The sequence below is a fragment of the Equus przewalskii genome, chromosome 12, assembly GCF_037783145.1.
Source record: "Equus przewalskii isolate Varuska chromosome 12, EquPr2, whole genome shotgun sequence".
NCBI lineage: Eukaryota > Metazoa > Chordata > Mammalia > Perissodactyla > Equidae > Equus > Equus przewalskii.
Window position 1 is genome coordinate 21,396,191 of NC_091842.1, and position 12,577 is coordinate 21,408,767.

A 12,577-nucleotide genomic window follows, 5' to 3' on the forward strand; every position below is an offset into this window, starting at 1 on the left:
ATCGGCCCACAGTTTTCTTTCCTTCTGGTGTCTTTATCTGGCTTTGATATCATAGAATTATGTAGGAAGTGTTCCCTCATCTCTATTTTGTGGAAGAGTTTGAGAAGGATTGATGTTAATTCTTCTTGAACTGCTTGGTAGAATTCACCAGTGAAGCCATCTGACTCTGGATTGTTCTTTGTTGGGAAGTTTTTTGATTACCAATTCAACTCTTTACTTCTCATATGTCTGTTTAGATTTTCTATTTCTTTTTGAGTCAGTTTTGGTAATTTGTGTCTTTCTAGGAATTTGTCCATTTCATCTAGATTATCTAGTTTGTTGGCATACAATTGTTTATAGTATTCTCTTGTAATTCTTTTTATTTCTGTGAAGCTGGTTATTAGTGTGCTCATTTCCATTTCTGACTTTAGTTACTTGCATTTTTCCCTCTTTTGCTCAGTTCAGGTAAAGGTTTGTCAATTTTGCCAGTCTTTTCAAAGAAACAGCTCTTGGTTTGGTTGACCCTCTCTATTATTTTTCTGTTGTTAATTGCATTTCTCTCCCCTCTAATCTTTATTATTTCCTTGTTTCTGCTGGCGTTGGGTTTAATTTGCTCTTCTTTTTTGAGTTCCTTAAGAGGCACAGTTAGGATACTGATTTGTGATATTTCTTATCTTTTAATGAAGGCATGTACGACCATGAATTTCCCTCTTAACTCTGCTTTCACTGCATCCCATAGGTTTCAGTATTCTGTGTTTTCATTTTCATTTGTCCCTAAGTATTTTCTAATTTCCCTTGTTATTTGTTCTTTTCCTCATTGGTTGTTTAAGAGTGTGTGTTTAATCTCCACATATTTGTGAATTTCCCAATTTTCCTTCTGTTATTGATATTAAGCTTCATTCCATTGTGGTCAGAAAAGATACTTAGTATAAATTTGATCTTTTAAAATTTATTGAGACTTGTTTGGTAGCCTCACATCTGGTCCATCATGGAGAATGTTTCACGTACTTGGAGGTCTCTGCTGTTGGGTGTCATGTTCTCTGTATGTCTTTTACCTTTAGTTGGCTCACAGTGTTGTCCAAATCCTCTATTTCCTTTCAACCTTCCATCTAGATGTTCTATCCAGTACTGAAAGTGGAGTATTGAAGTCTCCAGCTATTATCGCAAAACTATTTCTCCATTTGGTTCTGTCAATATTTGCTTCACTTATTTGGGGGCTCTGTTGTTTAGTGCATATATATTTATAATTATTATATTTTCTTGATGATTCGGCACTTTTATGAACATAAAATGTTCTTCTTTGTCTTTTGTAACAATTTTGATTTAAAATCTATTCTACTGATATTATTATATCCACTCCAGCTCTCCTCCAGTTACTATTTGCATGGAATATCGTTTTCCATCTTTTCACTTTCAACCTATTTGTGTCTTTGAACACAAAGTGAATCTCTCGTAGACAGCATACAGATGGATCATGTTTTTTATTCATTCTGCTGTTCTCTATGTTTTAACCATTGAGTTTAATCTATTTACATTTAAAGTGATTACTGAGAGGGACGGACTTATTTCTGCCGTTTTGCTATTTGTCTTATATATGTCATATCTCTTTTTATTATTCAGTTCTTCCATTACTGCCTTCTTTTGTGTTTAATTGACTTTTTTTCTAGTGTGTCATTTTGATTCCATCCTCATTCCCTTTTCTGTATATTTTTAGCTATTTTCTTAGTGGTTACCCTGAGGATTACAATTAAAATATTAAATTTATAATAATCTAGTTTGAACTGATACCAACTTAGCTTCCACAGCATGCAAAAACTCTGCTCCTATACAGCTCTATCCCTCATCCCTTATCAGCTCATATCCCCTTTATGTGGCTATTGTCACAAATTACATCTTTATATATTATGTGCTCATTAACATTTATTTGTAATTATTGTCAGTGCATTCATCTTTTAAATCTTTTAATTTTTTTTAGAAGATTGGCACCTGAGCTAACATCTGCTGCCCATCTTCTTCTTTTCTTCTTCTTCTCCCTAAAGCCCACCCAGTACATAGTTGTATATTCTGGTTGTAAGTGCCTCTGGTTGTGGCATGTGGGATGCCACCTCAGTGGCTTGATGAGCAGTGCCATGTCCACACCCAGAATCTGAACCGGCAACACTCTGGGCTGCCGAAACGGAGCGCGTGAATTTAACCACTCAGCCACAGGGCCGGCCCCTATCTTTTAAATCTTGTGGGAAAAAAAGACGAGTGATAAACCAAAAATATAATAATAGCGGCTTTTACATTTACCTGTGTATTTACCTTTACTGGTTTTCTTCATTTATTCATATAACTTTGAGTTACTGTCTAGTGTCCTTTCACTTCAGCCTGAAACACTGCCTTCAGCGTTTCTTGTAGGGCAGGCGTACGAGTGATGGACTCCCTCAACTCTTGCTTATCTTGGAATGGTATTTTTCTTGTTTTTTTTTTTTTTAAGATTTTATTTTTTTCCTTTTTCTCCCCAAAGCCCCCTGGTACATAGTTGTATATTTTAGTTGCGGGTCCTTCTAGTTGTGGCATGTGGGACGCCGCCTCAGCATGGCTCGATGAGCAGTGCCATGTCCGCGCCCAGGATTCGAACCAGCGAAACACTGGGCCACCTGCAGCAGAGTGCACGAACTTAACCACTCGGCCACAGGGCCAGTCGCTTATCTTGGAGTGTTTTGATTTCCCCTTCATTTTGGAAAGATGGTTTTGCCAGATAGAGAATTCTCAGTTGACAGCTTCTCTTTCAGCACTTTAATGACTTGATTCCACTGCTCTGTGGCCTCTGTGGCTTCTGATGGGAACTAGGCTGTTAATCTTACTGAGGATCCTTGTATGTGACAAGTCACTTCCCACTTCTGCTTTCAAAATTCTCTCTTTGTTTTGCCACAGTTTGAATATAATCTGTCTTGATGTAGATTTCTTTGCATTTATCCTAGTTCAAGTTTGCTGATGTATAGATTGCATGCCTTCTATCAAATTTGGGATTTTTTTAGCCATTATTCTTCAAATATTCTTTCTAGCCCTTTCTCTCCTCTCCTTTTGGGACTCTCTAATGCATATGTTGATATACTTAGTGGTGTCCCACAGTCCCTTAGACTCTGTTCATTTTTCTTCACTATTTCTTCTTTATGCACCTCAAACTGGATAATTGCAATTTGCCTATCTTCAAGTCACTGATTCTTTCTTCTGCCTGCTTTAAATATGATGTTGAACCCCTCTGGTAAATTTCTCATTTTAGGATTTACTTTTCAGCTCCAGAATTTTGATTCATTTTTTAAAAATAATTTCTCTCTCTTTATTGATATCTATTTGTTCATACATCATTCTGGTTTCCCTTAGTTCTTAATCTGTGGTTTCCTTTAGCTCTTTGAGCATAGTTAAGACAACTAATTTATTTTTTTTGTCTATGAGTCCAATGTCTGGACTTGCTCAGGGACTGTTTCTGTTAATTTCTTTTTTTTCCCCTTGATAATGGGCCATGCTTTCCTATTTCTTTGCACGCCTTATAAGTTTTTGTTAAAAACTGGACAATTTGGGATGTTATAATGTGATAACTCTGGAAATCAGATTCTCCCCCGTCCCTCTGCCCCCACAGGGATTGCTTTCATTGTGGGTGGCAGCCATTCATTTGTTTAGTGATTTTTCTGATCTATTTTTGCAGATACTGTATTCCTCATCATGTATGTTCACTGAAGTCTCTGTTCCGTTATCTCAGCAGTCAGCCAGTCATCTGAGACAGATTTCCTTAAATGCCTACGACCAAAATGAAGAAAACAAAAGAAAACAAAAAATATTTTCTTAGTCTTCATAGATCGATTCTGAGCTGGAACACGTCTTCAGTGCTTAACCAGGCTGACTACAACTCTGTCTTAGCTTTCACCTTAGCTTTTTGCTTGCTCATGAAGGGCCCAAAGATCAGCCAGAGGTGCAAGGGTCCTCTCAGCTCTTTTCTGTGCGTGTGCTCAGCCCTGCGCATGTGTGTTGCACCCCAGATTCCCTGTTATCTGGAAGCCCTTCAAAGCCCTTGTATCTTCCTCCTCAGCCTCCTCCTGTCCAGGCTTTCTGATCCTTCTGCTGCTTGCTCTGTCCATCATCCTTTGCCCTAGTTGGGGTGTATATGTTTTTAAATTATTTCAACAGAAACTGCCTAGGAAGCAGTTCCAGTCCTGAGAGAGTTTCAAGGGGGGCAAAACAAAGGGAAATGCCTGAACCCATCCCTCAGGGAGCCGCCAGGCAGATCAAAAGGCACCGCCAGAGTTCTTTGAGAACAAGGTCTGTATTACCCTTTCTGCTACAGCAAGTCATGCCAAGAATGCAGGTGACTGTTCCCACAGCCCCCTGAGCTGGGGAGGGGTGGACAGAGGGTAGACAAGCAAAACGCCACAGCATTTCCTTACCGAGAACTGGCAGTCTCTTTCCTCACGAAGCACTCTCCTGGTTGCTGCACGGTTTTGATTAGATTTCAGATCCAAAAAAGTGGATTTTGACAGCTTTTGCCAGCTAAATGGTTGCTCCAGTGGAAAGACCAATCCTTGGAGTTTCCTAGATCTTAAATTTTATTGAAGTTTGATTTACCAATTGTTTTCTTTTGTGGATTGTCCTTTTGGTGCCATATCTAAGAACACTGCACCTAACCCAAGGTAGCAAAGATTTCCTTTATGTTTTCTCCTAGAAGTTTTATCGTTTTAGTTCTTATGTTTAGGATTATGATTCACTTTAAGTTAATGTTTGTGTATGCTGTGAGATAATGATCTAAATTTCTCTTTTTGCCTGTGGATGTGCACTTGTCCCCAGCATAACATGTTGAAAAGGTTATTCTTTCTCCACTGAATTATCTTGGCACCTATTTCAAAAATTAATTGACTATAGATGTATGGGTTTATTTCTGGACTCTCTATCCTGTTCGATTGCTTTCTGTCTGTCCATATGCCAGTCAGCACCACACTGTCTTGATTACAGTAGGTTTGAGTAAGTTTTGAAATTGGGAAGTGAAAGTCATCCAACTTTTTCGGAATATTTTTGGCTATTCTGGGCTCTTCAAATTTATAAATAAATTTTAGGATTAGTTTATTAATTTCTGCCAAAATATCTGCTGGGATTTTGACAAAGATTGTGTTGAATCTATAGATAAATTAGGAGAGACTTGCCATCTTAAAAATATTGTGTCTTCCGACCCATGCACACAGACTAGCTCTCCATTTATTTAGATTTTTAAAAATTACTCTCAGCCATCTCCTTCCTCATCTCTTCCCTTTTGAGATCCAACACTGTGGGGCTCCTCTGATGGACCGAATGGTCTGCTGAGGACCACAGCCAAGGAAGGGCAGGAGGCAATTCACTGGGAACTCACCACAAAGGAAGGCGATGTCTAGAGGGTCGTGGCAGGAGGGCTGGGTCGTACACACATGTGGCTGAGACTAGGAACCCCTTTTCACTCAGTTACCCTGATACAGTGAGTTTATTTCAAGAGCAATGGCTGAATATAAAGGAAAAACTAATAAATAGCACGCTCAGTCACAAGAAACACAGGAGAGAAGTGATTACCCTGCATTAAAGACATGCCTTGGTCTGTGTCAGGCTCTGGACCGATAAGGATGTCATTCAAGCAGACGATAAGAAAGTCTGAGAATTTTGTAAATCCCTTCCCCAAATCAGACCCCTCAGCTGCTGGTCACATCGACTGCTGTCTGAGGCACGAGGGGTGTCTTTGTTGGTCTCCCCCAGAAGCAATTTCTAAGACAAGGATTCAAGTGCAAGTCATGGATTTTGGAGATGATCCCAGGAAACACTTGGGGAGACAGGAAGGGAGTCAGGGCAGGGAAGGGAGCCAGCGGGGTGCTTCAGGAGCAGGTCACTGCTATGGGCCACTGGGGCTTAATCCCACTGAGGACCTCCGGGAGACAGTGCAGAAGGTTACTCCAAATCGTCGCGGATGAAGAACAAGGGAGCTGTGGTATTTCCTCATTGAGACCACGTCTGTCCAGGGCATAACTCTCCGCCGCTTCCAACTGGCCCTCTGTGTGCACCTGCAGCCAAAAACACGCCCGCAGGCAGAGAGTTGAGGGTGCTGGCAGTAAGAAGGCCTCGGTGTGCAGAGCTGAGACGATGCAGGTGAGGCTCCAACATCTGCTCCAGGCAAATGGCAGCGACCCCTGGTTCCATCCCAGCTTCCATCCTGCCCTCCTTCCTCATATCAGAGCCACGGGGTAATTCTGGGCAGTGGCATGCCCAGCCAACAGACCACTTCCCAGCCTCCCTTGCAGCTAGTGATGGGAATATTCAGATGGAGCTTCTGAGAGCATCCTCTGGTCCGTCTACTCTCCCCCTTCCTCCTTTCTCCTGCCTAAAGTGTTTGTGATGGCTGGAGCTCAAGCAGCCATTTGGAACCAAAGGGATAGACAGAAAGAATCACAGAGAACTTGGTCCTGATATCACAGGCCATGAACCAATGCCAGCAGCTACTTGCCTCCAGGCTTCACATTACACAGGAGAACAAACCCTTACGTATTTCAGCCACTGTGGTTGGTCTCTGTTATAGCATCTGAATGCAACCTCTAATGACATAAGGGGCTTGAATGACTATTAAAAAAGGGGAAGGGGCTTATTTTTATACCCAAACTGGTAAAGCAAATTTTGCCAGGTACGTGTAAAAATACTGCCAAAGTCAAAATGAACCATGAAGAGGGAGTTGAACAAAACATCCATAAAATTGAATACTCTGTGGATATTAATAAGGAATAATTAATTTGCATATAAACATAAATGCTATAGAAATTTATATCCTATATTATTTAAAATCAAAAGGTGTAATACATCAAGTGAGAAGGTCAGGTTATGTGAGCAGAAGTACCACGTGCAAAATCAGGGTCGTTCCTCTATACGGAGGTGCTTTATGCTTTAAATATAAAGTAAATAAATAGAAATAAGTGATAAAATACTTTGACTACTTGGTCATTTTTTTTCAAGTTTTTAAAATAACGGAAGACTGGCACGCTTCTGCTGGGAGTCCTGAGCTGTGTGCAGCAAGTCTGAGGGCTACGGTGGCCACGTTGTGGGGGAGCCGAGCCCCACAGCCACGTGTAGGGTCTCTGGTCAACTGTCCTCGTCCTCGAGTTCCCCCAGGGGCCAGACCTGCGCGTGAAGGAGGCTTCAGATGATTCCAGTCCTGGCTGTTAAGTGCCCCCAGCCTCCAGGTCTCCCCAGCTGAGTCCCCGACACCATGGAGCCGAGACAAGCCAGCCCTGCTGTGTCCTGTCAAATTCCTGACCCACAGAATCCATGATCGTCAGCAAATGGTTGTTTAAAGCCACTAAAGAATAATAATAATAAAATAAAATAAATAAAGGGAGAGCGCGTAACCTCCCTTTCTCCCTCTTCCTTTCTCCTGCTGCTGGGACCGTGGGCACGGTGGCAGTCATCTCGGACGGTGCAGACAAGGGCAATAGCCTCGGGATGGCAGAGCAGCGAGACAGGAGGAGCCTGGTCCCTGGGTGACGCCGTGGAGCACCACTCAGCCCTGGATACCTCCCTCCACACGGGGACGTGGGAGAGAAAGCTCTCTCACTTCAGCCACTGTCAACGTGGGTTTCTGTTATGTGCAACTGAACTAAGACTCACAGACACAGATTCGGACACGCATATGGATGTAGACATCGAGGGAAACGCAGATGCAGATACAATCCTGACTGACGGATCGATGGCTGTCGGTGCCCGTGGCTGAGGGAGAAGGAGGAAACGCACTAAGTCGGCAACTCACAATCTCCGTCATCTCTCGGAAAATAAAGTAAAACAAATTTTATTACTCAGGGCCCATTAGTAACATGATTGTTTCAGTCGCAGTTGTAGAAAACCAAACCAAGCAAGCTTCTCAAAATTGGGAATTTATGGCATCGGGTAGCCAAAGCTCAGACAGGGTGGAGCTGCTCGGGGCCACCGTTGCTCAGAGGACCCCACGTCCATCTCTGCCTGCCTCTGGTCTCCGGGTCTCGGTGCAGCACCGCGTCCTCTCCTCCTGCAGTCGGACTTCCTCCGGAAAACCTGAACTCCCGTCTCACCAGCTCTACAGTCAGAGAGGAAAGGAACTGCGCCCGTGGGCTTCAGTCAGAAAAACCCCACAGAATTATTCGCTAGGGCTGAATCACAGGCCGACCTGTACGCCAGTCAGGGGTCACCGATGGCTCAGCCTGAGTCACCTGCGATCCCTGCAGCAGCCACTGCGGCCAGAGGGAGGGAGGTCTATGACTGGGTGACCGCCAGCCGCCCCTGCGGTTATCACAAAAAGAGCGGTGGGGCAGGTACAGGGTGTGCTGCACAAAGGCAAAAGCTGCTACTTTATACCAGTGACGCTGCTGTCGACGGAACTGTCCTGCACCCCCGCCCCAAACCCATATGTCGGAGCCCGGACCCTCAGTGTGGCTGTACCCGGACATGAGGCCTTTAGGAGGCAACTAAAGGTAAACGAGGTCATAGGGTGGGGCCTTATAAGAAGAGGAAGAGACACCAGAGCCCACTCGCTCTGCCGTGTGAGCACATGGCAAGAAGGCAGCCATCTGCCAGCCAGGGAGAGAGCCCTCGCCAGACCCCGGCCACGCCGGTACCCTGACCTCAGACTTCCGGCCTCCAGAGCTGTGAGAAAATGAGCTTCTGTCATTTAAGCCCCCAGTTTGTGATATTTTGTTATGCCAGCCTGAGCAGGCTGAGATGTATTTATCTGTATTAGTCAAGTTCTCCAGGGAAGCAGAACCCTGACTGATACGATTATTAATAACAAAAGCAACATTGTTTACATTTTTAGGGAACTTGCCATCTAGCAGGCCCTGCGCCATCCTGTCACCACCACCTTTTATTATCCCATTTGAGATAGAAGGAAACAGCAGTGCAGGGGACAGAGCACCTGTCCCGCCCACAGAGCAGGTAAGTGGTGCAGGCAGGATCTGAACCTGGGCAGTCTAGTTCCAAGTATTTTTTGGTTTGTATTTTTAATTTTTTGAAATTTTCTGTATTGATTTTTTTAAGTGATATATTCCTTCCAGAATCTGAGAAAAATAATAAAGCTATTTCCATTTTGGAAATTAAAACGTCACAAGGCACCTGCATGCTAGGGAAAGGGCACAGCAAGAAGGGCAGGCATTAAAAGTCTATGGAGACGTGAATGGTAGTCCTTCCAAGGACACAGACCAAGGATGAGTGCAAAGTCCTTTGCTTCAGGTCAAACAGTCAATTTCACATGTATGAGGATTAGAACCACTGAGGCAACATGTGCTTAGGGACTTTTCCCAAAGTTAAGAGTGTGTCGCAGCCAAGAGAAACTTGAAGCTTCCTGAGGCTGCATTAATAGAGGGATAGTGTCCAGAACAAGGGAGGTTAGCCTCACTACAGTGGCCTCACCTGCCGTCTATGTCTAGTTCTGGGCCTTCATTTTAAGAACATTGACAAACTCGAGTATTTAGAAAAAGCCACTAAGAAGGTGGGAGGAGGGGGTGTGGACAGGGTCTGAAAATTGTGAGATGGCAGAACTATTGAGCATGAAGAAGAGAAGATTCAGAGTGGGGGATGTGGGAGCCGATCTTTAGGTCTAGACCGGTGCAGTCGGAGTTGCCAAATTGGAGCAGGTGAACTTCCTGTCCCTGGTGGTATGCAAACCAAGGCTTGGCCACCTGTCGATGTGGGTGTATGGTCGGGTTGATTGAGTGTGTGGTTGGACCACAGCGCCAAGAAGGCTGCTTTCATGCTGAGCGTCTGTGTGGCTCTGATTTTTGGAAAGGTGTAGGAGGGCGTACCCGGGAAGGAGAGCACCATGGGCTGAGTGTTCGTGTCCCCCCCCCAGGTTCATATGTCGACGCCCTCACCCGGGGTGGCTGTCTGTGGAGATGGGCCTCCGAGGACGTCATTCAGGATGGACTCAGCGTCCCGGTAAGAAGAGACACCAGGGAGCCTGCTCTCTCCCCACATGCAGTGAGGATGCAGCAAGGAAGTGGGTTCTCACCAGGCAAGGAGCGGGCGGCCACCTTGGTCCTGGACCCGCAGCCTCCGGGGCTGTGAGGAGTGAACGGCTGATGTCTGAGCCGCCCGTCTGTGGGATTCTGTCACAGCAGCCGAGCTGACTGAGGCGGAGAGTTACGGCCACAGCTGCCCGGAGCAGGCGCCTGGACCAGCTTCCCCGCGGAGACCCCGGGCCCGCAGGTGCCAACCTCCCTGCGCAGGGCGCAGCCGACTTGGGTTGAGGAGGAACAGCCAGCTCCTCCCTCCCCTGCTGCCTCCGGTTTTTCTGTTGGCAGAGCAGAACTCCTCTTCGCTGTCGAAGGTCTCAAGCCCAGTGGGGTGGGGATACACAGGACCCAGCAAGTGTGAGGCTGAGAGTGACTTACAACTGTTGTTATGAACAGTAGTAATGTTGCCTTGTTGCTTTTTTTTGGCTTTCCAGCACTGATTTTCTCTTCTCCTGCAAACTGCATCCTGATTATTGTGGGGATGTCACCCCTGCTCCACTCTCAATCTCCCTCCCCAGGGGAGCACATGACCCTGTCCTAAGCCAGTCCACTGGATTCCCCAGGCCATATGAAGTGACCCAGGTGGGTATGTGCCCCAGTCAGAACCAATGAGAACCCATGACACTTTTCGATGGGACACGGGGCAGAGGCTCCCGAGTTGGAGCAGAGAGGATGTGCTGTCTGCAGCCACAGCAGCTATCTCGTGGCCACAATGGGAGAACTTGTCTCAGAACGGAATCAACATCCAGGAAATGACCTCAGAGATGAATTGAGTCATAAAGAATCAGGACCCCTTGATCCAGCTGCACCTGAAAGCTAGCCATTTTAGTGAAATGAGACAGTAAGTTCCCTTTTGGTTTCAGCCAAAAGGATTAGTCTTCCTTCAGTTGAAACTGAGAGAGTCTTGACAGATTCATTCCTGTGTGCCCTGAAAGTGCCACAGTGCTGGTCTGTATAAAGTGCCTGGGAACAGAAACGAAGCAGTGATGATTCTGCACCTGGAGGCTGTTCAGGGAGTGTTCAGGGAAGGCTTCACGGAGGAGGGGCTGCCTGAACTGGACTTGGAAGGATGAAGAGCAAGTTCAGCATGTCGGGAAGATAGGACAGGCCATTCCTAAACTTTGCAAATAACGCGGGTGGGGAAACCAAGAAAGATACTCCTACATCACCTGGGGGACAATGAGAAAATCATGATGGAAAAATTAGACAAAATTTTGAACTGAATCTATGCAAAGTACATATCAAAACTTGTGGGTTGCAGCTAAAACAATTCATAGAGGGAAACTTGTAGCCTTAAAAATTCATAAATAAGAAGAAAAGCTAAAAGTGAATCTTCTCATGAAGTTAGAAAAAGATAAACACAGAAGAAAGTAAAAGAAGGGAAATAATCCCAATAAGAACAGAGTGAAAGAGGAAGGAAGCATCCGCAGGAGAGGGTCAGCATGGCCGCAAGTTGGTGGTTGGTAAGGCGGGGACACGGGGGCACGGCTGCACGGCCTGTTCGGGGAATGAGGGCCCTGGTGTGGGCGGACTGGACCGAGGAGGCTATGAGAACGAGAGGGAAGTGGGGAGGCCACAGCCCAGAGGGGAGGCAGTGCCCAGAGCTGGGAGGAGCTTCCCTGCAGACGAGTGGGAGCAGGACCCCACTCCACGGGCGGTGGGAGCCGTGGAAGGTTCTCAGTACAGTAGTGGGCTGGGGACAGGTCTGGCCCCTGGAGATCATCTGCAGATGAGGGGCCGTGGCCCGGAGGCCTGGGCTGATTGAAAAGGAGAAGAAAAGCCACAAGGATGCCAAGTTCAGTTTTCCAGGAACCAGCCTCTGTCGTGGGGAAGACTGCCAGCACAGCTGTCTGCTGCCCACGGCCACCTTGGCACAGGCTCACTTCCCTTTCAGGAATAGGCTACCCAGCCCTTCGGTGGTCTCTGAGAAGGCCTTAGGAGGCTGGGGGCAGGCTGTGGAGCCAGCGTCTCCAGGCTTCATTAGAGTTGTGGGCCAGGTTTCTCAGCCTCAGCGCTATTGACATTTGGGCTGGACCATTCTTTCTGTGCGCCTGTCCTCTGCACAGCGGCACGTTGAGCAGCATCCCAGGCCTCTGCCCACTGGATGCCAGCAGCATCTCTTCCCAGAGGTGACAGCCGAGAAAATCCCCAGGCGTTGCCAACTGATTTAGTGTTGCGGTGGGAAGAGTGCTGGACCCACAGTCCTACTGATGACACCCCTTAGGGCTGCGTGACACCCCCCCGTCCCCCCGCTGACTGGGGCAGGGGAGAGCCACGGCATGGGCTAACAGCGAGGATGCAGTGAGCTGGTTGTGCCTGCAGAGGAGGAGCTCCACAGATGGGAGAGGATACACAACACTCCTCAGTGATAACTACTCCACCTGCCCTGGGACCGGGCCCGAGGGGGTGGACTGCGTGTGTCCCCAGCATGGCCACAGCATAGGGTCCTCCTTGCCTCCTGGCTTCCTCTCACCACCCTAAACCCACCCGTCAGGAAGTCCTGCCGGTTCTACCTGAAAAATGCACCCAAAGTCGACAGCCATGGCCCGACCCTGCCCTGAGGCCCCGGCATCCCTCCG